The 24,420-nt window shown below is 38.1% G+C and overlaps 1 long non-coding RNA gene across 2 annotated transcripts; it reads right to left on the minus strand.

Moving 5' to 3' along the window:
* Positions 1-449: 449 nt before the first annotated feature.
* On the minus strand, positions 450-23,772 carry LOC129643478 (uncharacterized). Of its 2 annotated transcripts, XR_008710326.1 has the most exons (4): positions 23,609-23,772; positions 3,477-3,662; positions 2,513-2,597; positions 450-1,788 (listed from the first exon to the last, which is right to left on the minus strand). It is a non-coding gene; the product is annotated as an uncharacterized LOC129643478 (long non-coding RNA). The 2 variants fall into 2 exon arrangements; XR_008710327.1 differs by lacking the exon at positions 2,513-2,597.
* Positions 23,773-24,420: the final 648 nt, after the last annotated feature.

The raw sequence follows: 24,420 nt of genomic DNA on the forward strand, positions 1-24,420 counted from the left end.
TGGGATTTTCCAGGCAAGAGTACTGGAGTGGGGTGCCACTGCCTTCTCCTCATTTTAATTCTATTAATGCTTAATTGTTGTAGATTTTTGTTGCTTTGCAGACAATGTCAGAAACAAAAAATATACATATACAGTTTCAAATCCTAACTTTCCCACTGACTAAAATTCACCTTGAATAGAATTTTGATATATCTATTAATCCCCCCTTCCATTCATAAATTGGTTCCAATATTAGTCATAATGCAGGAATTTGATAAGAATCAAATAAGATAAATAGATTTCAAGAAGTGAGTCATACATTATTTATATGCATTAATAATAAAAGTGTTCTATAGTCAAATATGTTTGAGACACACTATCCTTTCTTCGGTATTTAACATATGTTTTAATAGGCATTGTAAATCATCAGAGGAGGATGTGGCAGGATTCTTTCCCCAAAATTATTTATACATATAACTTATTTTCCAAAGAACATCTCAGGGAATTAAAAATTTGTTGAAAAACTTTTGGAAAATATGGAGCTAGATATGATAAGTAGTGACTAAGAAAGCAGTTAATGTAATGAAATTTTTGTATTACATTATTTGTAACAATGAACATTTTGTGTTAACTATACTTTTTACATTATTTAATTGAAATCATTGAAATGGCCACATTTGTGTGGAATATATAAATTATGTGCACTGAATATTTCAGAAGAGAGCAGTGGGCAACACAGTTCTTCCAGGAAAGAGCAGTGGGGTATGAGACATAGGGATAAAAGTTCTATTCATCTGAAGGTCTCTTAATCTGAGCTTTGATAAAATTTACAAGAAAGGGGGAAAAGGGGGGCATGGTTTTTCATCCATCAAGGGCTTAGAAACAAGAGTTTTAAGAAAGGCCCAAGTTGATGTATGGCAGAAACCAACACAATTTTGTAAAACAATTATCCTTCAATTAAAAATAAATAAATTAAAAAAAAATAACTGTTAGAACACAAAAAAGAAAAGACTGGGTTAAAATTAAGGTAGAATTGAGCACAAAAGAAGGAAGGGAGGGAGGGAAGGATTAAGCAAGGAAGGAATAAAGAAAGGAAGGGAGGAGGTAGGAAAGAGGCTTGTTGGCTCATCTCTGGGATATAGGAGAATGATAATACGTTATGAATTAAGCAATTGAGGAGAATCAATAAAGCATTCCAGAGCCAATAAACCTCTTTTAAAATTCCCAGAAAATGTTTTCTCTTGAATTGAATGAATCTAGATTCTATTATTCTCTTTATATACACTATTTATTACTGGAAAATTCTTATCAGATCAGATCAGATCAGTCGCTCAGTCGTGTCCGACTCTTTTCGACCCCATGAATCGCAGCATGCCAGACCTCCCTGTCCATCACCAACTCCCGGAGTTCACTCAGACTCACGTCCATCGAGTCAGTGATGCCATCCAGCCATCTCATCCTCTGTCATCCCCTTTTCCTCCTGCCCCCAATCCCTCCCAGCATCAGAGTCTTTTCCAATGAGTCAACTCTTTGCATGAGGTGGCTAAAAGTACTGGAGCTTCAGCTTTAGCATCATTCCTTCCAAAAAATTCCCAGGGCTGATCTCCTTCAGAATGGACTGGTTGGATCTCCTTGCAGTCCCAGGGACTCTCAAGAGTCTTCTCCAACACCACAGTTCAAAAGCATCAATTCTTCGGCACTCAGCCTTCTTCACAGTCCAACTCTCACATCCATCCATGACCACAGGAAAAACCATAGCCTTGACTAGACGGACCTTTGTTGGCAAAGTAATGTCTCTGCTTTTGATGCCTAGATATGGAGAGAATTGGAGAATATTGTGGCTAAAAGGGCTGAAATTGCAAGAAGACCTCTTCCTACTGTGCTTGAGCAGTACCAGTTTTAGGTATAAAAATAATAACACTGATAATAGAAAAAGGACCCTCCATCAAAATGTCTAAGGTATGTTTCACAGCTGTCTTATATTCCACCTTCACTGAGAAACAGTTAACATCTTTGTTTCCCTTAGTTCAGTCCGGTTCGGTTCAGTCCCTCATCATATCTGACTCTGTGACCCCATGAATCGCAGCACGCCAGGCTTCCCTGTCTATCACCAACTCCTGGAGTTCACTCAGACTCACATCCATCGAGTCAGTGATGCCATCCAGCCATCTCGTCCTCTGTCGTCCCCTTCTCCTCCTGCCCCCAAATCCCTCCCAGCATCAGGGTCTTTTCCAATGAGTCAACTCTTCGCATGAGGTGGCCAAAGTATTGGAGTTTCAACTTCAGCATCAGTCCTTCCAATGGACACCCAGGACTGATCTCCTTTAGGATGGACTGGTTGGATTTTCTTGCAGTCCCAGGGACTCTCAAGAGTCTTCTCCAACACCACAGTTCAAAAGCATCAATTCTTTATCACTCAGCTTTCTTCACAGTCCAACTCTCACATCCACACATGACCACTGGAAAAACCATTACTGCTTATTATTTCTCATAAGCTAGGTATCAAAAAGTAGAATGATTCACTAGAACTTACTAATTTCTTAGTTCATCTGTTCTTCCACTTTTATACTAGAATGATAACTTTTTATCACCAAAATATAGTTTGGAATATTAGAGAGCTAAAAAAAAAAAAAAAAAATCACATGAATGTAAACTCTTATTTTAACCAAAATCTAGGTCAAAGAAAATAGACAATTGAGATCTGGCTTTAAAAACTGTGTCTTATTGTTATACAGCCCCATCTGCACTCTATTCTACTATGTGCTGCTGAGTGATTTCTCAATCCATTTCCCACTCCACTCTGTGTAACTTCAATGAGCATAATTTCAGATCTGTTACAAGTAGAGTGTTTTGATGAATAAAAAGATATTCTAAAGAGATGGGGAGAGGGAGGAAAACCTATGATCCACTTCAAGGAAAGTATGCCAAATACTATTTCAAGTGCTAGTATTTCTCATCCAGAAACCAATGTAAACTAAAATAGGGATAACGTTATTCATGTTCCATTTAATAAAGTTTCTTCATTCCACAAGGCAAGACACCCTAGATTTACATTTAGTTTTTCAGTAAGAGAAACTGCAGTATTGTGCAAGAGCAGGAAAAATACGATTTTATATTGTTCTCTTAAAAGTCTATGAGTTGTATTGCTGCTAATTGTCTGTTTATCCTCAGGAGTCAGGAACTAGAGCTTCCTGATGTGAGAAGCTGTGCATATACCAAGATTAACATAGGAAATGCTAAATAAAAAAAAAAAAAGCTTATTGTCCTAGAAAGGAAATTTAAAAGAAATACATGGCTTGTGCATTGGTGAATTTTAAAAATATTCTTAGAAACCCAACTGTATGAATATTTTCTGTATTAACTCAATATAACCTATATCTGTAAATCAAGATTGTTGTCAAAGGAAATGGAAATTCACACTGTCTGTAATATTTCTCATTGAAAGGAATGGGATTTCCAACAGTGAATTCTTGGATTGTATTACTAGGGTCTCTCACCTCAGAATGCTGCTGTTCTACCCACTGCTCCTTGAGAAAAGTGAGGCTTTGTAGAAGGAGGACGTCAAAGGGTGCTCTGTGTCTCGACTCAGTCCTGTGGGACAGCCCCATTTCTTTTTCTTCAACCTCACTTCAATTTGCTTGCTTCTTTGAGAATGATCTCTCACTAATAAGATTCTTCTTTAGCTGCAATAAATTTAAAACAGTTTTCGTTAGTCCTGTGTTGAGAGTTCAATTTCATGTTCTGACTCAGAATTAAAGAATTAGTAGGAGAGAAATCTTTGCTCTGCATTTTCTAACTCCGATAACCTCTTTCCTTCTGAAATGCAATTAGCTCTTCCAGTTTAATAATCTTGGCTCCTCTTGGTATTTGCCTGCCTAAATATTTTCAATTATGGATCTATTTGTAATGACACCCACTGGTGATGTTCTTTGATATTTTTCCCCATAGACAGTTCTACCATATACCCTATGGACAGACCTAGAGGGCACACATTTGCTGACCCATTCCATGAAACTCTTCCTTAAATTTGCTTTTATAATTGCAGGTCCTGTTGCATGAAGTAGCTTCCACAAGGCATTACACATAATGCGTATGATAGTTTTTCACTCATTGCTTCTTCATTTCAAATCCACTTAGCATTGCAAAGAAGGATCTCAACTAGTTGAACGCTTTTCTCTGTTAGCTGTCAAGGTATAAAGCTTTGTCAGTAGTGGGTGACAGAGATAAATACAGGAATCATAGCTTTTCATTCATGGTTCTAATGTTTTCCTCGCAGGCTCCTGCAGTATATTAGGCTTTGGCAGTATCCACTCCCAGCATGTGGATAGTTTCCTAGTGCCTGGCATTGCAGCACGAATAGTTTCTTTAGCAAGTGGATTCTGTGTGGGAGAGTGGTTTCTCCAGTGCCCTACTCCTGCTGCCAGGCAGCTTCTACAGTACCCAGTTCCCTTAGACATGCAGTAAGCAGCATCTGGTGACCAGGATTTCATTTCAGCAGTTCCATAGGAGAATGCCTTTGATGTGACATGCATCTAGGTTTGGGCTTTCCTAATAGCTCAGTTGGTAAAGAATTCACCTGTAATGCAGTAGACCCTGGTTCAATTCCTGGCTTGAGAAGATCCACTGGATAAAGGATAGGCTACCCACTCCACTATTACTGGACTTCCCTTGTGGCTCAGCTGGTATAGAATCCACCTGCAATGCAGGAGACCTGGGTTTGATCTCTGGGTTAGGACAATCCTCTGGAGAAGGGAAAGGCTACCCACTCCAGTATTCTGGCCTGGAGATTTCCATGTACTGTATAGTCCATGGGGTCACAAAGAGATGGACATGACTGAGTGACTTTCACTGTTCACTCACTGCTTCTAGATGCCACAGAAACCTAGAAGGCAAATTTCAAGAAAGTTCCACTGATGCAGCAATTCTGCTGCTTCTCTTCCATCCAGTGAGGAATAGCCATTCATTCATCAACAAGATCTGGATGTCAGCCCTGGAGAAAGGAAGGTCTCTTCTTTAGGTGTCCTATCTTATCTGAATGGGTACTGTCTACCTTTTCTATCTGGTATTACATTCTTTAGAGTTCTCAGTTACTTATTCCTAGTCATGATGGTTAATTTTGTGTGTCAAACTATCTAGAATATGCTGACCAGTTGTTTGTCAAACACTGCTCTAGACATAGCTATAGAAGTATTTTTGGATACAATTGGCATTTATAATTAGTTGCCTTTAAGCAAAGCAGATTGTTCTCCATAAGGTGGTGGGCCTCACCCAATCAGTTGACAGCTTTAAGGCAAGAAGACAGATGATTCCTAAATAAGAAGAAATTCTAAGAAGTGTTCAGTCTTTGGACTCAAAACTGCAACATAAACTCTGACCTGAATATTCAGCCTGCTGGCTTGCCCTATAGATATTGAATTTGGCAGCCTCCACAATCTGATGATCCAATTCCTTAAAACAAATCTTTCACTGTTTTCATCTCTATGGCCTATTGATTCTGTTTTCTGGAGAATCATGGCTAATACACTAGGCAATCCCTCATTAATCAAATCCCTTCTTAGTGTTAATTATCTCAAATTAAAGCTTCTCTACAATTGTCATTGTGCTTTTTTTTTTCCTCTCCTGATTGGACACAGCTAATCCAATGCTCTTGCAAAATCGACTGACTGCATATATGACTGCAAAATGAGAGAAGTTTATGGTAATAGAGTTGGGATGACATCATCCAGTACGTGGAGGTATTTCACAAGTTTCTTTTTGTCTATCCCTGATTATGCCATTCTAGCCCTCTGGTCATCTTGTTTTGAGATAAGGTGGGTAGGTACAGGCAACAGGAAACCAAAGTCATTATCTAAAACAATCATGGTTACACATATACTTTAAACATAGAATTGGAGTTAAATGGCTATTGGTTTTGGCAAATATCATTTTACTGATTTTTACTGTGAATATATTTGAAACAAAACAGAAAAGATAAAGAATAACAATCATTCTCTAATTACAGACAACATATATTCTAATATTGTAGATAAACAGAATTATCAGAAGTGATAGAGTAAGAAAAACAGCTCATAATTATAAACAAACATAGAAGAGCTTGCGATTGGAAACAAAAATGAACAGAAAATGTCTTATTTTTTTCCCAATTTTCAAAGAGGTAATTCTATGGGAAAAGCAACTTAGAGAGTCACCTTATTATTTTCGATCTCTATTAATATACCTCCAGTAACCAAATATTTGGGAATCATTTGTTTAATCACCTCTCTTAAGTTGCTGCATCTAATAATTCACCAAGTTTAATACCCGTTAGCACAAAATATTTGAATTTATTTAAAATAAATTCCATTCTCTTTAATTGGTACACATGCTAAATTAACCTTTAAACTATTATCATTAGCTAATGTATTTATGTACAATATCCACGAATTATTAGTATTGGTTAACTATCATTACTGCATTGGTTCCATAATAGCTTCCTAGATTTTATCATTGCCTCCTTCAGTCCAATCACGTCAACGGATATTTGAAAATATCACTTTCCAATTTTAAACTCATTGATAACAGATCTGAAAATAAAAATTGAAGTCTTTAACACAAACTCAAACAAAAGCAAAAATAACATCAAAAAGTAACATTTACTGTGCTTTTATCTTAAGCCATGTACTAAGTACTTGCATAAATCCTAAGTACTCTACATATATTAAATAATTTATATTTCATAGCAGCCCTATGCTTAATATTATGTAGTTTTTATCATCTCCCTCATCTTCATGATGTCATAAATGCACAAAACAGGCACAAGAAGATTAAAGAATTTGCCCAAATATTCAATGTTACTGTCAGAATTCCAACACAGGCTTACCCCAGAACTGCCACTATTAATTTACATGCTTTATCCAGATTGTTTCTCAGCACAATTCTGCATAGGCACCTAATGCAGCTCTCCCATCTTCCTATGCTCTAACCACACTGGTATTTTAAATATTTCTACAATGTGTAAAACTTCTTTTCCTTTTCAGGCTTTCCCAGATTCTGTTTCATTTTTCTCGTATGCCATTCCTCCCACTGTCCATATGATTATTTATACTCATCCTTCAGGAATAAATTTAAATGTCACTCCTCTGGAAACTTACAGGATCACTGCCCAATCTATAAAAAGATCCTATAAGTTACTCTACAATAGAACCTATAATTTTTAATGTATTGCACTTATGATTAAAAGTATATATTTATATTGCACTTGATTAATTTCTCTCACCTCAAGTAAAAATGTGTAAGGATGAGGATGGAATCTGTTTGCACTAAAGGGTTTCCAGTGCTAAGCAATAAACAGTTTATGGATGACTATGAGGTGTGGAGGCAGATCTCTTTATAGGAAGCTAAAGTGTTTCCCATCTGGCAGCTTCTGTTATTTCTGAATACAGGATCTTTTTTCTGTGATGAATAGAAAAGAGTTGGATATGTGAGAAGCATGATAAAGTTTAATACACTGTTGCATATAAGGTGAAGAATGAATACATGGTGCTAACAATCTGTCTCATGGTATAACTGATTTTGTTTGTTTGTTTGTTTTAACTATCATTCACTTTGGTGAGATGAGAGAAGAAAGCAAGACAGCAGGTATTTGGGTTTAGTCATATCTGGGTTTTGGAAAAACGGTTAAAATGAGAAGACAGAAGTCAAGAAGCAATACTGAACTAGGAGCATTAGAAGTGATGCTGTACCTTAGGGTGGAATGCAAATGTTAAGACCAGCTAATGTTCCAGTCATGTTTGAAACAGTTGTAATTAGAGTGGTTAGGCAAACAAGCAAGAAAGAGGAATGTTGTGATAAGAGTGGAATATCTGAGCTCATGGAATCAGTGAAGTTCTATTGGAAGCAGGTGGCTGAAGTCTAATAGAGATTGTTGTTGGAAAGAAAGATGTTGGAGAACTAGAGGCTGGTGTGCATGGCTGAGTGGTCCATGTTGAGGTTGAAACACCCCACGATGAAAAGAGAAGTTGAGATGGTGATAAAAACTATGAGGTAAAATAAACTTTCTGGTTTTACAAAAGGCAGAGGAACCAGAGATCAAATTGCCAGCATCTGCTGGATCATGGAAAAAGGAAGACATTTCCAGAAAAACATCTACTTCTGCTTTATTAACTATGCCAAAGCCTTTGACTGTGTGGATCACAATAAACTGTGGAAAATTCTGAAAGAGATGGGAATACCAGACCACCTGACCTGCCTCTTGAGAAACCTGTATGCAGGTCAGGAAGCAAGAGTTAGAACTGGACATGGAACAACAGACTGGTTCCAAATAGGAAAAGGAGTATGTCAAGGCTGTATATTGTCACCCTGCTTATTTAACTTATATGCAGAGTACATCATGAGAAACACTGGGCTGGAAGAAGCACAAGCTGGAAATATCAATAACCTCAGATATGCAAATGACACCACCCTTATGGCCGAAAGTAAAGAGGAACTAAAAAGCCTCTTGAGGAAAGTGAAAGAGGAGAGTGAAAAATTTGGCTTAAAACTCAACATTCAGAAAATGAAGATCATGGCATCTGGTCCCATCACTTAATGGGAAATAGATGGGGAAACAGTGGAAACAGTGTCAGACTTTATTTTCTTGGGCTCCAAAATCACTGCAGATGGTGACTGCAGCCATGAAATTAAAAGACGCTTCCTCCTTGAAAGGAAAGTTATGACCGACCTAGACAGTATATTAAAAAGCAGAGACATTACTTTGTCAACAAAGGTCCATCTAGTCAAGGCTTTGGTTCTTCCAGTGGTCATGTATGGATGTAAAAGTTGGACTATAAAGAAAGCTGAGCACTGAAGAATTGATGCTTTTGAACTGTGGTGCTGGAGAAGACTCTTGAAAGTTCCTTGGACTACAAGGAGATCCAACCAGTCCATCCTAAAGAAGGTTATCCTGGGTGTTCACTGGAAGGACTGATGTTGAGGCTGAAACTCCAATAGTTTGGCCACCTCATGAGAAGAGTTGACTCATTTGAAAAGACCCTCACGCTGGGAAATATTGAGGGCAGGAGAAGGGGATGACAGAGGATGAGATGTTGGATGGCATCACTGACTCAATGGACATGGGTTTGGGTGGACTCCGGGAGTTGGTGATGGACAGGGAGGCCTGCTGTGCTGCAGTACTTGGTGTCATAAAGAATCGGATATGACTAAGCAACTGAACTGAACTGAACTGAGCCTCCCAGTTTATCAGTATACATATGTTATTTATATATGTATATAATATATATATTTAATATATGTATATAAAATTAATTGGAGAATGAAATGGCAACCCACTCCAATATTCTTGTCTGGGAAATCGCATTGACAGAGGAGTCTGGCTGGTTACAGTCTATGCAGCTGCAAATAGTTGGATATGATTTAGCAACTAAATCAACAACATGTATAGTTAATGGAAAAAACAAACATGTTAATTTTGAATATTTCCATATGAGATAAATTTTAGTATAATCTATTGATGGTAAAACTAATTTTTTAAGGAATTATTGAAATCCATAATAAAATTATTTATTTTAGCATATTTTCAGAAATCTACACAACAAAAATAAAGAAAATAGAGCTGATCATTTGTTTTGAGATAAGATAGCTACCTATACAATAAATTTGTTTGTCTAATACGTCCTTGGAATTAGAGCTGAGTATGAATAGGATGATTTATTTTTCTTGTACAGCCACTTGGGAAAACAATTTGAGAGATTCTTATGAAGTTAATCAAACATTTGCCATACAAACTAACAATCCCTTTCATAGAAATTTTTCAAACAAACAAACAAAAAAATTATGTTTTTCAAAAGCAGATTATGAATGCTTGTAGAGGTTACATTAATGTTTATCTCAAATTAGAAATAACCCAGATGTCTCCTGAAAGGAACCAGAATAAGTAAGCCCCAAATATGTCACTTTGGCATCTGGACCATTTTGAGTTGAAGGCAATCAAGAGCCAGGAAACTCAACATAAAAAAAAAAGAAAGAAAAAAAAAGAAGACAAATTATTTCTACCTTAGCCACCTAAAAGGAATTTAGACAGGGTCCTGGCTCCTTCAGAGTGACAGCTATTACCAGAGATAGTATCATATGAGTGACCTATCCATATGGCAGTGCAACATCTAACTACTAAACATATCTCTTTCTTTTTGTCCTGCAAATTACCTCCCTCCCCTTTGAAGACTTAGGCCTTCAAACCATTTCTTAGCTCAGGAAAGTTTATAAGCCTCAATTGCTCAACTTGCCCTTGTGCCTCATATACTTATGGGGCTACTATGCATACATAATTAAATTTGTTTTTCACCTGTTAAACTTACTTGACAGTCCCTTGGGTAGCAAGGAGATCAAATCGGTCAAGCCTAAAGTAAATCAACCCTGAATATTCATTGGAAGGACTGACACTGAAACTGAAGTTCCAATACTTTGGGCACCTGATGGGAAGAGCCGATTCATTGGAAAAGACCCTGGGAAAGAATGAAGGCAGGATGGCATCACCGACTCAATGGATATGAGTTTGAACAAACTCCAGGAGATGATGAAGGATAGGTAAGCCTGGAATGCTGCAGTCCCTTGGGTCACAAAGAATCAGATAGGACTTAGTAACTAATAACAACAACAAATGGCAATTTAATTAATGGACCAGCCCAAAGAAACTAGGAGGTTAGAGGAAAAATTTTTATCTCTTCTACCCTCATTAAGGAAGGATAAACAAACCACTACAGCCATAGGAAAAATTCTACTCAGTAATAAAAAAGTAGCAATCTTAATTTGTATAATAACATGAATAAAATTTAAATGAATTATGCTAAGTGTAAGAAGCCAAATTTAGAAAGTTAGATACTGTATGATTGTATTTATATGACATTTTTCAAAGGCAAAACATAGGTAGTAGTAGTTCCCATAGGATGGAGATTCATTCTGGGGATAGGATGAATTATTGAGTATACAGCAGCACACAGAATTTTTAAATTGATGGAAATACTGTGTATATTATGGTAATAATCACAAGCATCAAGTTTGTCAATACTAGCAGAAATACATGCTAAAAGAGAATATTACTGTATATAAATTATGCCTGGATATTTTTTCTCATTCATTTTTATTCTGTATATTAAGCAAAGCACACTGATAATGCTATTTTGAAGAAGCAGTATCACTCCTGATAAGTATTTATGAATAGTTTAGAAGATCATCCACTTTAAAAAATGCAGATTGTGCCATGGTTTGGTGAATGGAAGGTCTTTATTCTTTCATCTTATACTCGTACACATGTGCATGGCTAGTTGCTTCAGTCATGTCCAACTTTTTGTGAACCTGTGGACTGGAGCCTGTCAGGCTCCTCTGTCCATGGAATTCTCCAGGCAAGAATAATGGAGTGGGATGCCATGCTCTCCTCCAGGGCATCTTCGAAATCCAGTGGTCAAACCTAATCCCTTATGTCTCCTACATTGGCAGGCAGATTCTTGACCACTACTGCCACTTGAGAAGCCCTATTTTATACTCAGAAATATTTAATTTCTAGCATGTATATTATGAAAAATAATATAAAATATTTATCTATTTGGTGTTATGACATCTAAAAGTTACATTAGATAAAATTATATTTTAACTATGATAGAGGTCGGAGAAGGCAATGGCACCCCACTCTAGTACTCTTGCCTGGAAAATCCCATGGACGAAGGAGCCTGGTGGGCTGCAATCCATGCAGTCGCTAAAAGTCGGACACGACTTACGACTTCACTTTCACTTTTCACTTTCATGCATTGGAGAAGGAAATGGCAACCCACTCCAGTGGGGTGGGGTCGCACAGAGTTGGACACGACTGAAGTGACTTAGCAGTAGCATGATAGAGGTAACTGTTATGTTTGTTAGATAGTTAAAGTAGGAAAAAGGAGTCCAAATGGTGGTGACTAAAAGACAAAAGGAAAAGCCCAAGAAAAGGGAATAAAGGAAAAATCACTGGAACCGAGTGAGAACCTCAGGCAAAACAAACAGGCCCCCTTCCTGGCTAGCCCTAATTTGCATAGTGCAGGCTCAGAGGGAGGAAACAAAACATATAAAAAGAGGGAACCAAGACAGATTGAGGCCTACCCTTTGGGGTCAGCCTGCCCTCATGCCTTGAGAGTGTACTATCCTTTGTCTGCTGAATAAAACTCTCAGCTGTAATCAAGCTGTAACACTGACCCACCATTTCAAATCTTTGTTGCGACGAGATAGAACTGAGGAAATTATAAACTCTCCCGACATATCTATCCATAGTGTCTAGTCATCCAGGCACTTCAAAAAATATTAAAGAATATTTACAATTAAAACATACTAAGCAATATTAAATTGAAAACCTAATTTAAGATACACAAAAAAACCTACTTCTATTTCTATGACTGTAACAAATAACTTTTTAAAACGTTATACAGTCATTCTTATCCTTTGCTTTCAATCTTATCCTACAAGAAAAGTATGCAGACAAAAGGTAAAAATCTTTTTGTTGCCATCTCAATTTGCTGCACAGGGTTCACTCATCCTGCTTTGAGGGAGTGACACAAATTAAGCATGATTGTGGTATGTTAGTCTTATAATTAGTGCTTTCTAAATCTATTCACAGGAGCCAACCACCTAGTGTTCTTAGTCACATCTGATCTACAAAGCAAGAAATTTGCATGTGGTAAATGGCAGCACTTTCCAAAAAGCAGTTAATTATTAAGGGGGAAAAAGCCTGTTGGCATTTATTGTTCATAGCACAAGAGAAAGGTATTAATATGGCTGTAATATTCAATTCCAAAAGAATTTCTTCACAGTTTAACACAGATTAATGCATAAATTCCATTTAGTGTTTCTATACATTTCTGTTAAAGACAAGTGCTATTCTTATACAAAACGACGAAATTTTTATGCTGAAAATACAGGTCAGGTAACATTTTGATGTACAAAGAGGCAATCAATGATTTAAAAGTACAGATTTGTTATGCTACAGAAAAATAAGAGAATTTCTATGCTGGTTATTAACTGAAAAGTTAGGCTGTCTGTAGTACGTCTGTCTCTAGTCACCTAAGAAGAAATGGTCATCATGAGGCTCTTAACCTTTGAGAGGAGAGAAAAGGCCATTCCAGAAGCCTAGACAAGCCATCTTTGTGTCAATAGCAGGAATTGAAACAAATGGAAGACTCATCACCAGCCTATTATCCGTGAATAACATCAAGGGCATCAGGCAATCTGTACTAAAGCAAGTAAGGCAATTGTTAGTCCATTGATTTTTGTAAAATTAAACTGGTAAAAGATAGGAGCATGAATAGTCACTGTAATTGGAAGAAGTAAGGTCCTCTGTTAACAATAAGTGATATCTTGAGACAAAAATGAAAATTGGATTAATTTTTGCTTTCCCAAATCTCAGACGTTGGTTCATATTCATTGCACTATTATCAAGTCAATTTTTTTTTCTTTCCTAATTGCTTATTGTTTATTCTCTCCTTCACTGTCTCCTTCTTTTCTGTTATCTTTAATTATTCCCAATTCCTTTCCCCACCCAAATCCTTACATTCTTCAGGAAGTAGTATACTTGGGCAGTTTTTAAGATAAGCCACACTGTGAATCTGACTTATGGATAAAATCAAGAACATTATAAATAAATCTTGGCTCCAAATGAAGGATTTACATATTGAGACTAGAGTGGACACAAAGAAAGAAAATGGTAGAGATTGCCAAACCACATGACTGTAGACACTAATCAGCCTTAAAAGGAAGTATCCTTTAAAATCAAGATGCCCTTCCTTCTCTAAAAGGCTTCTTAACAACGAAATTCAACTAAGTAAATTTGAAGACTTATATGCTTTATTAAACAAATCATGAATTGGGCAATATCACATCTAGCACAGAGAAAGGAGTTCCAAAGAATTACAGAAAAAGGAAAGGTTTTCAAAGACAGAGGAAGTCATAAAAAAAAAAAAAAAAGATTATTTTCAGGCTATGTCACCTTGTTTTGGAGACTGTTGAGTTAAAAAAGATGCACAACATAAGAGTTGGGAGTTAAATTTTATGTGGGGCAAAATGAGGACTGCAGCCCAGGAGCTAGCACCTCAGGTAGCTCTGAGAAACTGCTCCAAAGAGGTAGTGGGGAAAGGTCAATCTATGTGATTTTGGTGAAGGTGAATTGCTCAGTGCAACTAAGTAATTATCATTGTGTTAGTCACAAGAGGCAGATATCACCTTGAAGGGATTTAATGAGTTTCTAGATAAAAAGAGATGCAAGGATTGGGATTGTGAAAACAGTCATTGAAAATATCTAACTATCTAAAGACATGTTTCATTAGTTTCCCTGGAGCACAGAGTGCCTCACTCTCCACCCTGAACTCACTTCAGAGTGTGTTGAAGGTTAACAGCTGCAGCAGCAAAAGAGAGCAGTTGCCTTTGGGGAGGATGAATTTGTAGTTCACAAGATCAAAAGAGTCCATTAGGTGGATTACCTCACTGGTGCTGACAAAGAAATTTTAGACTTACTGGTTAAGAGTACATTCTTGCTGCTGCTGCTGCTAAGTCGCTTCAGTTGTGTCCCACTCTGTGCGACCCCATAGACAGAAGCCCATCAGGCTCCCCTGTCCCTGGGATTCTCCAGGCAAGAACATTGGAGTGGGTTTCCATTTCCTTCTCCAATGCATGAAAGTGAAAAGTGAAAGTGAAGTTCCTCAGTCGTGTCCAACTCTTAGCGACCCCTTGGACTGACTGCAGCCTACCAGGTTCCTCCAGCCATGGGATTTTCCAGGCAAGAGTACTGGAGTTGGTTGCCATTGCCTTCTCCAAGAGTACATTCTTGGCTAAGGGTAAAACTACAATTAGGTTAGGGATTAAGTTGATTTAATGACAGGGACTCAGCACTTCAGTTCAGTTCAGTTCATATGCTCAGTCACGTCCGACTCATTGCGACCCCATGAAGTGCAGCACGCCAGGCCTTCCTGTCTATACCAACTCCCGGAGTTCACTCAAACTCACGTCCATCGAGTCAGTGATGCCATCCAGCCATCTCATCCTCTGTCGTCCCCTTCTCCTCCTGCCCCCAATCCCTCCCAGCATCTGAGTCTTTTCCAATGAGTCAACTCTTCAAATGAGGTGGCCAAAGTACTGCAGTTTCAGTGTTAGCATCATTCCTTCCAAAGAACACCCAGGAGTGATATCCTTTGGAATGGACTGGTTGGATCTTGCAGTACAAAGGACTCTCAAGAGACTTCTCCAACACCACAGTTCAAAAGCATTAATTCTTCGGCACTCAGCTTTCTTCACAGTCCAACTCTCACATCCATACATGACTACTGGAAAAATCATAGCCTTGACAAGACAGACCTTTGTAGGCAAAGTAATGTTTATGCTTTTGAATATGCTATCTAGGTTGATCATAACTTTCCTTCCAAGGAGTAACCGTCTTTTAATTTCATGGCTGCAGTCACCATCTGCAATTATTTTGGAGCCCAAAAAATAAAGTCTGATACTTTTTCCACTGTTTCCCCATCTATTTTCCATGAAGTGATGGGACCAGATGCCATGATCTTTGTTTTCTGAGCATTGAGCTTTAGGCCAACTTTTTCACTCTTCTCTTTCACTTTCCTCAAGAGGCTTTTTAGTTCCTCTTCACTTTCTGCCATAAGGGTGGTGTCATCTGCATATCTGAGATTATTGATATTTCTCTCAGCAATCTTGATTCCAGATTGTGGTTCATCCAGCCTAGCATTTCTCATGATGTACTCTGCATATAAGTTAAATAAGCAGGGTGAAAATATACAGCCTTGACATACTCCTTTTCCTATTTGGAACCAGTCTGTTGTTCCATGTCCAGTTCTAACTCTTGCTTCCTGACCTGCATACAGGTTTCTCAAGAGGCAGGTCAGGTGGTCTGGTATTCCCATCTCTTTCAGAATTTTCCACAGTTTATTGTGATCCAGTCAAAGGCTTTGGCAGAGTCAGTAAAGCAGAAATGGATGTTTTTCTGGAACTCTGTTGCTTTTTCCATGATCCAGCAGATGTTGGCAATTGCATCTCTGGTTCCTCTGCCTTTTCTAAAACCAGCTTGAACATCTGGAAGTTCACGGTTCAAGTATTGCTGAAGCCTGGCTTGGAGAATTTTGAGCATTACTTTAATAGCGGCTGAGATGAGTGCAATTGTGCGGTAGTTTGAGCATTCTTTGGCATTGCCTTTCTTTGGGATTGGAATGAAAACTGAACTTTCCCAGCCCTATGGCCACTGCCGAGTTTTTCAAATTTCCTGGCATATTGAGTGCAGCACTTTCACAGCATCATCTTTCAGGATTTGAAATAGCTCAACTGCAATTCTATCACCTCCACTAGCTTTGTTCGTAGTGATGCTTTCTAAGGCCCACTTGACTTCACATTCCAGGATGTCTGGCTCTAGGTCAGTGATCACACCATCGTGATTATCTGGGTCATGAAGATCTTTTTTGTACAGTTCTGTGTATTCTTGCCACCTCTTCTCAATATCTTCTGCTTCTGTTAGGTCCATACCATTTCTGTCCTTTATCGAACCTATCTTTGCATGAAATGTTCCCTTGGTATCTCTAATTTTCTTGAAGAGATCTCTAGTCTTTCCCATTTTGTTGTTTTCCTCTATTTCTTTGCATTGATCACTGAGGAAGGCTTTCTTATCTCTTCTTGCTATTCTTTGGAACTCTGCATTCAGATGCTTATATCTTTCCTTTTCTCCTTTGCTTTTCACTTCTCTTCTTTCAACAGCTATTTGTAAGGCCTCCCCAGACAGTCATTTTGCTTTTTTTGCATTTCTTTTCCATGGGGATGGTCTTGATCCCTGTCTCCTGTACAATGTCACGAACCTCCATCCATAGTTTATCAGGCATTATATCTATCAGATCTAGTCCCTTAAATCTATTTCTCACTTCCACTGTATAATCATAAGGAATTTGATTTAGGTCATTCCTGAATTTAGGTCTAGTCGTTTTCCCTACTTTCTTCAATTTAAGTGTGAATTTGGCAATAAGGACTTCATGATCTGAGCCACAGTCAGCTCCTTGTCTTGTTTTTGCTGACTGTATATAGCTTCTCCATCTTTGTCTGCAAAGAATATAATCAATCTTATTTCAGTGTTGACCATCTGGTGATGTCCATGTATAGAGTCTTCTCTTGAATTGTTGGAAGAGGGTGTTTGCTATGACCAGTGTGTTCTTTGGCAAAATGCTATTAGCTTTTGCCCTTCTTCTTTCCGTATTCCAAGGCCAAATTTGCCTCTAACTTCAGGTTTTTCTTGACTTCTTACTTTTGCATTCCAGTCCCCTATAATGAAAAGGACATCTTTTTGGGGTGTTAGTTCTAAAAGGTCTTGTAGGTCTTCATAGAACCATTCAACTTCAGCTTCTTCAGCATTACTGGTTGGGGCATAGACTTGGTACTGTGATATTGAATGGTTTGCCTTGTAAACGAACAGAGATCATTCTGTCATTTTTGAGATTGCATCCAAGTACCGCATTTCGGACTGTTTTGTTGACCATGATGGCTACTCCATTTCTTCTAAGGGATTCCTGCCTGCAGTAGTAGATATAATGGTCATCTGAGTTAAAGTCACCCATTCCAGTCCATTTTAGTTCACTGATTCCTAGAATGTTGATGTTCACTCTTGCCATCTCCTGTTTGACCACTTCCAATTTGCCTTTATTCACGAACCTAACATTCCAGGTTCCTATGCAATATCACTCTTTACAGCATTGGACCTTGCTTATATCACCAGTCACATCCATAACTGGGTATTGTTTTTATATTTTGGGCCTGTTGTTTCTTTTCTTAACACTTTTTTGTGACAGTGCTTTAAAAGCTTATTTAAATGTAGGAAGAAATATAAAATGTTTAGTTACTAATATTAGTAATATGCCCCCTACTGCTAGCTAGATGTGTTGTTTTCTCTTCCTTTTAATCATGCATCATTTACACATTTTTCTACACTGTAATTTCAGCCAATGTGTAAATAAGAGCAATGGAAAGTAGTGCCTGTCTTATTTTCTTTTATTATCTTTGAAACCATTTTAAAACAGAAATAAATAAAAAGCAAATTCAGAGTAAATGTATTTTCAAGAAGATATATTCAGTTTAAAACCTATAAATTTGTAAAATAGGGATAATATCTAACTAAACTGCTACTGAGACTGAGCAGGGACTTGTGGGTCTCCCAGGCATAAAAGCCTTTTCCCTGAGATCCAAAAGGTGGATTCCCTTGATTCCTTGCTAATCAAGGAAGAAACTACCTGAGGTGAGATAAGGGACCAGAGGAACTCATCAAGATTAAGAAACCTGCCCATCGGAGATTAAGAGATTGCAAGACCTGCTCACAATATTAGAGACCCTATCTTTGAACCACTCTTATAAAACCCTTCATCAAATCCTCTGGGGTTAAAACACATAATTTTTCAAGGCAGAAGCCTGGTGTGTCTCCTTTTGCCAGGCAAAGCAAATAAGCTATACTTTTTCTACATCACCCACAACTCTATTTCCAGGATTTGATTCATCACTGGTGTACAGAGAGGCCAAGTTTTCTGTAACACTGTTATACAGATTAGGGCTTTCCTGATAGCTCAGCTGGTAATGAATCTGCCTGCAATAGAGGAGACCCTCATTTGGGAAGATCTCCTTGAGAAGGGATAGGCTACTCATGCCAGTATTCTTGGGCTTCCCTGGTGGCTCAGACTGTAATCTGCCTGCATGAGGGAGACCTGGCTTCGATGCCTGGGTCGGGAAGATCCCCTGGAGAAGAGCATGGCAACTTACTTCAGTATTCTTGCCTGGAGAATCCCCATGGACAGTGGAGCCTGGTGGGCTGTAGTCAATGGGGTCGCAAAGAGTCAGACAGGACTGAGTGACTAAACACATTATGTGGATTGCATAGGATTTTTAAACTTTTCCAGATACATAGGAGGTGCTGTACACAAATTGATCAATAATAATTACATTTTATAAATGCAATACAAACCTATAGCTATTCAATATATTTTATACATTTGCATAAGAAACGTTTTGTTACATTTCTAGACAGATTTCCACAATTTCAAGTGTATTTTCTAAGCATTAAAAATATATTTCTTTCAAAATGAGTTAGAAAGTTTAACTTTTTTTCCAATACTGTGAAATACACACACACATATATACAGAATGCAAGTTCTGGAGAAAAGTATTTCTTTATATGTCTTTTATAATTATGTAAAAAGAGTAAGCAAAATGTACAATAAAGGAAACTTCACCTGGTTAAAAAATCTAGAAATACTTATATCTCTAAAGTAAAGAACATTTGGAATTCTTTCTTTATAATATGAATCATCTTGTTTACCTATTGCTTTTTTCCAACACTGAACCAGATAATCATGATGGAGTGATCACTGACCTAGAGCCAGACATCCTGGAATATGAAGTCAAGTAGGCCTTAGAAAGCATCACTACGAACAAAGCTAGTGGAGGTGATGGAATTGCAGTTGAGCTATTTCAAATGCTGAAAGATGATGCTGTGAAAGTGCTGCATTCAATATGCCAGAAAATTTGGAAAACTCAGCAGTGGCCACAGGGCTGGAAAAGGTCAGTTTTAAGGAGTGGGGTGCCATTGCCTTCTCCAATCCCAAAGAAAGGCAATGCCAAAGAATGCTCAAACTAGCGCACAATGGGACTTATCTCATACACTAGTAAAGTAAGGCTCAAAATTCTCCAAACCAGGCTTCAGCAATACGTGAACCGTGAATTTCCAGATGTTCAAGCTGGTTTTAGAAAAGACAGAGGAACCAGAGACCAAACTGCCAACATCCGCTGGATCATCAAAAAGGCAAGAGAGTTCCAGAAAAATATCTATTTCTGCTTTATTGACTATGCCAAAGCCTTTGACTGTGTGGATCACAATAAACTGTGGAAAATTCTTCAAGAGATGGGAATACCAGACCACCTGACCTGCCTCTTGAGAAATTTCTGTGCAGGTCAGGAAGCAAGAGTTAGAACTGGACATAGAACAACAGACTGGTCCCAAATAGGAAAAGGAGTACATCAAGGCTGTATACTGTCACCCTGCTTATTTAACTTATATGAAGAATACATCATGAAAAATGCTGGGCTGGAAGAAGCACAAGCTGGAATCGAGGTTGCTGGAAGAAATATCAGTATCCTCAGATATGCAGATGACACCACCCTTATGGCAGAAAGTGAAGAGGAATTCAAAAGCCTCTTGATGAAGGTGAAAGTGGAGAGTGAAAAATTTGGCTTAAAACTCAACATTCAGAAAATGAAGATCATGGCATCTGTTCCCATCACTTCATGGGAAATAGTTGGGGAAACAGTGGAAACAGTGTCAAACTTTATTTTTTGGGGGCTCCAAAATCACTGCAGATGGTGACTGCAGCCATGAAATTAAATAACACTTACTCCTTGGAAGGAAAGTTATGACCAACCTAGACAGCATATTCAAAAGCAGACACATTACTTTGCCAACAAAGTTTCATCTAGTCAAGGCTATGGTTTTTCCTGTGGTCATGTATGGATGTGAGATTTGGACTGTGAAGAAAGCTGAGTGCTGAAGAATTGATGCTTTTGAACTGTGGTGTTGGAGAAGACTCTTGAGAGTCCCTTGGACTGCAAGGAGATCCAACCAGTCCATTCTGAAGGAGATCAGCCCTGGGATTTCTTTGGAAGGACTGATGCTAAGGCTGAAACTGCAGTACTTTGGCCACCTCATGTGAAGAGTTGACTCATTGGAAAAGACTCTGATGCTGGGAGGGATTGGGGGCAGGAGGAGAAGGGGACGACAGAGGATGATATGCCTGGATGGCAGCACTGACTCGATGGACCTGAGTCTCAATGAACTCTGGGAGCTGGTGATGGACAGGGAGGCCTGGCGTACTGCGATTCATGGGGTCGCAAAGAGTTAGACATGACTGAGTGACTGAACTGAACTGAACTGGACTGACAGGCTGGTAGCCTGGTGCATGTTGATGTTTTTTTCTTTAGTGGTAACCAGTTTCATAATAAATAAATAATTTTTAAGGAGAAATACTTTCTTCTATAATATATTCAGATTATCTTTTGGGGTCTCTAAAATGAATTCAAATAGTTTATAAGATGGACTGAATGCATGTGTTAAACTTTGAAAAGTCTAGATCTTACTGGAACTAAAAAATGAAAAGGAAGGGATAGCAAGTTAGAGAAAAATTGTAGAAAAAGCAGCTCTTGAATTTGAAACTAAGAAAGAATAGCAATTATATGCTGCTGCTAAGTCGCTTCTGTCGTGTCCAACTCTATGCGATCCCATAGAAGGCAGCCCACCAGGCTCCTCCACCCCTGGGATTCTCCAGGCAAGAATACTGGAGTGGGTTGCCATTTCCTTCTCCAATGCATGCATGCATGCTAAGTCGCTTCAGTCGTGTCTAACTGTATTTGACCCCATGGACAGCAGCCTATCAGGCTCCTCCGTCCACAGGATTCTCCAGGCAAGAACACGAGTGGATTGCCATTTCCTTCTACATTGCATATAAGGATGACAAATTTTATTGTGTATGTTACCCTAGCAGGTCTGGGACTACGTCAGAGAATACGTGCCTCTCCAAGGGCTAAGCCCAATGCCTAAGCTTGATGGTATCATCACTTTATATTTGGCACAAAGAGTGTGATACCTGTGCTGTCCAATCTACTAGCTACAAGCCATTTGAGTACATAAATGTGACAAATCAAAATAAACATCTTATTTCAAAAACCTAAATTTTTAAAAATGATAACACCTAGGACATATTGGGTTACAAATAATATATCATTAAAATGTTTTCACGTGTTCATTTTGGATTTTTGAAAAGTGACTATACCGGACAATTCAAAACTATATGTGCTACTCTGTCTTGGTGCTCACATTATATTTCTAGTGGACAGTTCCTGTATAAAATGAAAAAAAAAAAAAAAGCCATAATTGTGATTATTTCTTGACAGGATAGCAATCAGAAAGCACAGATCAAAGGACGTTGCATTCCAGATAGTTCCAAGATTCCCTAGCGATGAGAAACAAAAAGCAAGGGATACTGGTAAAATAATACTGAGGTATTTGAACATTTCAAACCTCTTATGGGTATTAAAGATTTAGCACAGTAGGCCACAGTATTTCCGAGAATTTAATCTCAATGTCTAATTATCTCAGGACAGACTATGACAAGACACATGTCTTAAAAACCAGTATGCCAAGTTTAATGGAGACAGGAATTTTACCAAGGAGTTAATACAACTTAACATTTAGGACTCTTCCTTTTCAAGTCTTCTTTACTAAGACCTAAAAGATGTCTTTTAATTTTGTACTTGTGTATCTTTAGTTATTTAAATATTCTTTTTCTTCAGGAAAATTCTCAATAGTATAAGTTTTAGGATCCACAAAGCCTGTACCAGCCCCTAGTACACCAAGGAGTTGATTGTATACTGCAATCATGCATCCACATTTATGTACCCATAAATATTCACTGAATATGCCTGGGAAAAAGCAGTGACACCATAAAGTGTTGACATTGCTCTAATAGAGCATGTTCAGTAGCCAGAGAAGAAAGATAATAGACATGTTATGATTGACTACTAGAGACCATAAACAATGAAAAAAAAAAAATAGTATTATAAAGAGAATTTTCCACCCAGGAGATAGGCATACTTCTTTTCCCTGATTGCCTGATGTTTAGTATATACAATTTGACTGCCAAGATACTGCACACAAATAAGACAGTCATTCAGTTTCTCAGAGTAGACCAGATGTTAATTAGAAAAATGAATACTCTGAATGATTTCCATAGTGTGTATATAAACTTGAATATGTGTACACACACATACACATAAAGTATGCTTTTTATTATGGGATTATGGATTTTTTGTTTGTTTTCCTCTTTATGCTTTACTATGTTTTCAATTTTTGGAATAAATAGGTATTATATTTTATCAAATAAATACTACTAAAACCCTAAGTTTTCCTTATAATATACAGCAAGTGTTTCTCAAAATCTATCACAAGAGCATCATCGATTGAGAATATTGCTTGCATTTGTATTGGTACCCAGGCAGAATTTCATAGACTGTACTGCAGTTAAAATTTTGCCAGGATTCAACAGTAAGCTTCACATGCACTAATGATTTGCCTGGCCACCTAGGAACGATAGATGCTCAGGAAATGAGAGTGTTGCTCCTCATGTTTTTGTTTCTCTAAGTGACTGTGTAGATAATTTCTTTCTATTGATCAAACTTTCTCCACATAAGGCTATTTACTTTAAGAAGCGAGCTTTTATAGAAAACAAGGGAGAAAATGCATAATTGCAAAAGCAGATAAGATAATTCAAAAAAAGAGATGAATAATGAGATGTACATTTTTTAAATATTTTCATTTTATTTAGTAAGTAGAATGAAAGGAAGAAAGATGTAGACTTGCCGGGGTCCAGCCCCGACGGATCCAGGGTGTTCGAAGCGGGGATGGTGTCGGCGACCTATTTATTTATAAATATTTATCAAAGATATAAAGAGTAATAGAATGAGGATAGCTCAGTAGGAAAATTCAGTGGAGAAAAGAGGCTGAGTAGCTTGGTTTACGCCGGAGACCAATAAAACTTCAAGACAAAAAGTTTGCACCACTTACGTAGGCCGCAGGCGTCCTTCCATTCTCCTGAAGGAGAGGAGACACTGAGGCCTCCCCAGTTATATCTTAGAAGCCCAGGCATAATTAGCAAGCATGGCAGGTTCCGCGCTCCAGCCAGAATTTGAGAAAGAGAGCCACATGGGGAGACCAAGTTTCGGTGAACAAGGCCCGCATTTTATTTTCCAAAGTAGTTTTTATACCTAAAGTTGTGCATAGAGGATAATGGGGGAAGGGGTGGAGTCATGCAAGGACAGCAGTTCCTGGTCCTAATCGAAGCCAGGCTTTCAAACTTATCATATGCAAAAGTTTAGGTGATTGACATCATCTTCTGGCCAGGAGGCCTGTTAACATTTTAAGAAACTTATCTTTCTTTAAAGGTGATTATTCCAAAGTCAGGCACCAGCCTCCAAAAAAGCATTGGACAAAGCTGCATTCCTATAGGGCAAAGGTGAGGTGGGCTCAATCAAGAAAAGAATTAACTCAAGGGTCCAACGTTACAAACATTGAGGCTACTACTTACATTTCTATACACCCATTATATCAATCAATACACTGCCAAGGACAAAGTAGGTACGGAGTATGGAGACTTAGCAGCAAACATTGGCTCAATAAGTGAAAAACCCTTCACCAATACAATTTCTAATCAATCTTTTAACTACTCAAAGGAATCTGTGTTTAGACAGTTTAGAACATCTCCTGCCTCTCACAGTTGGGAGGCTCTGAACAATCACATGTGGCCGGAAAAACCTATTCAGGCAGGCTAGAGGACTTTCAAAGGAGTTTGTAGGTTGAAACACTGTCACACCCAGGAA

This window comes from Bubalus kerabau, chromosome 2 (assembly GCF_029407905.1).
Source record: "Bubalus kerabau isolate K-KA32 ecotype Philippines breed swamp buffalo chromosome 2, PCC_UOA_SB_1v2, whole genome shotgun sequence".
Lineage (NCBI taxonomy): Eukaryota > Metazoa > Chordata > Mammalia > Artiodactyla > Bovidae > Bubalus > Bubalus kerabau.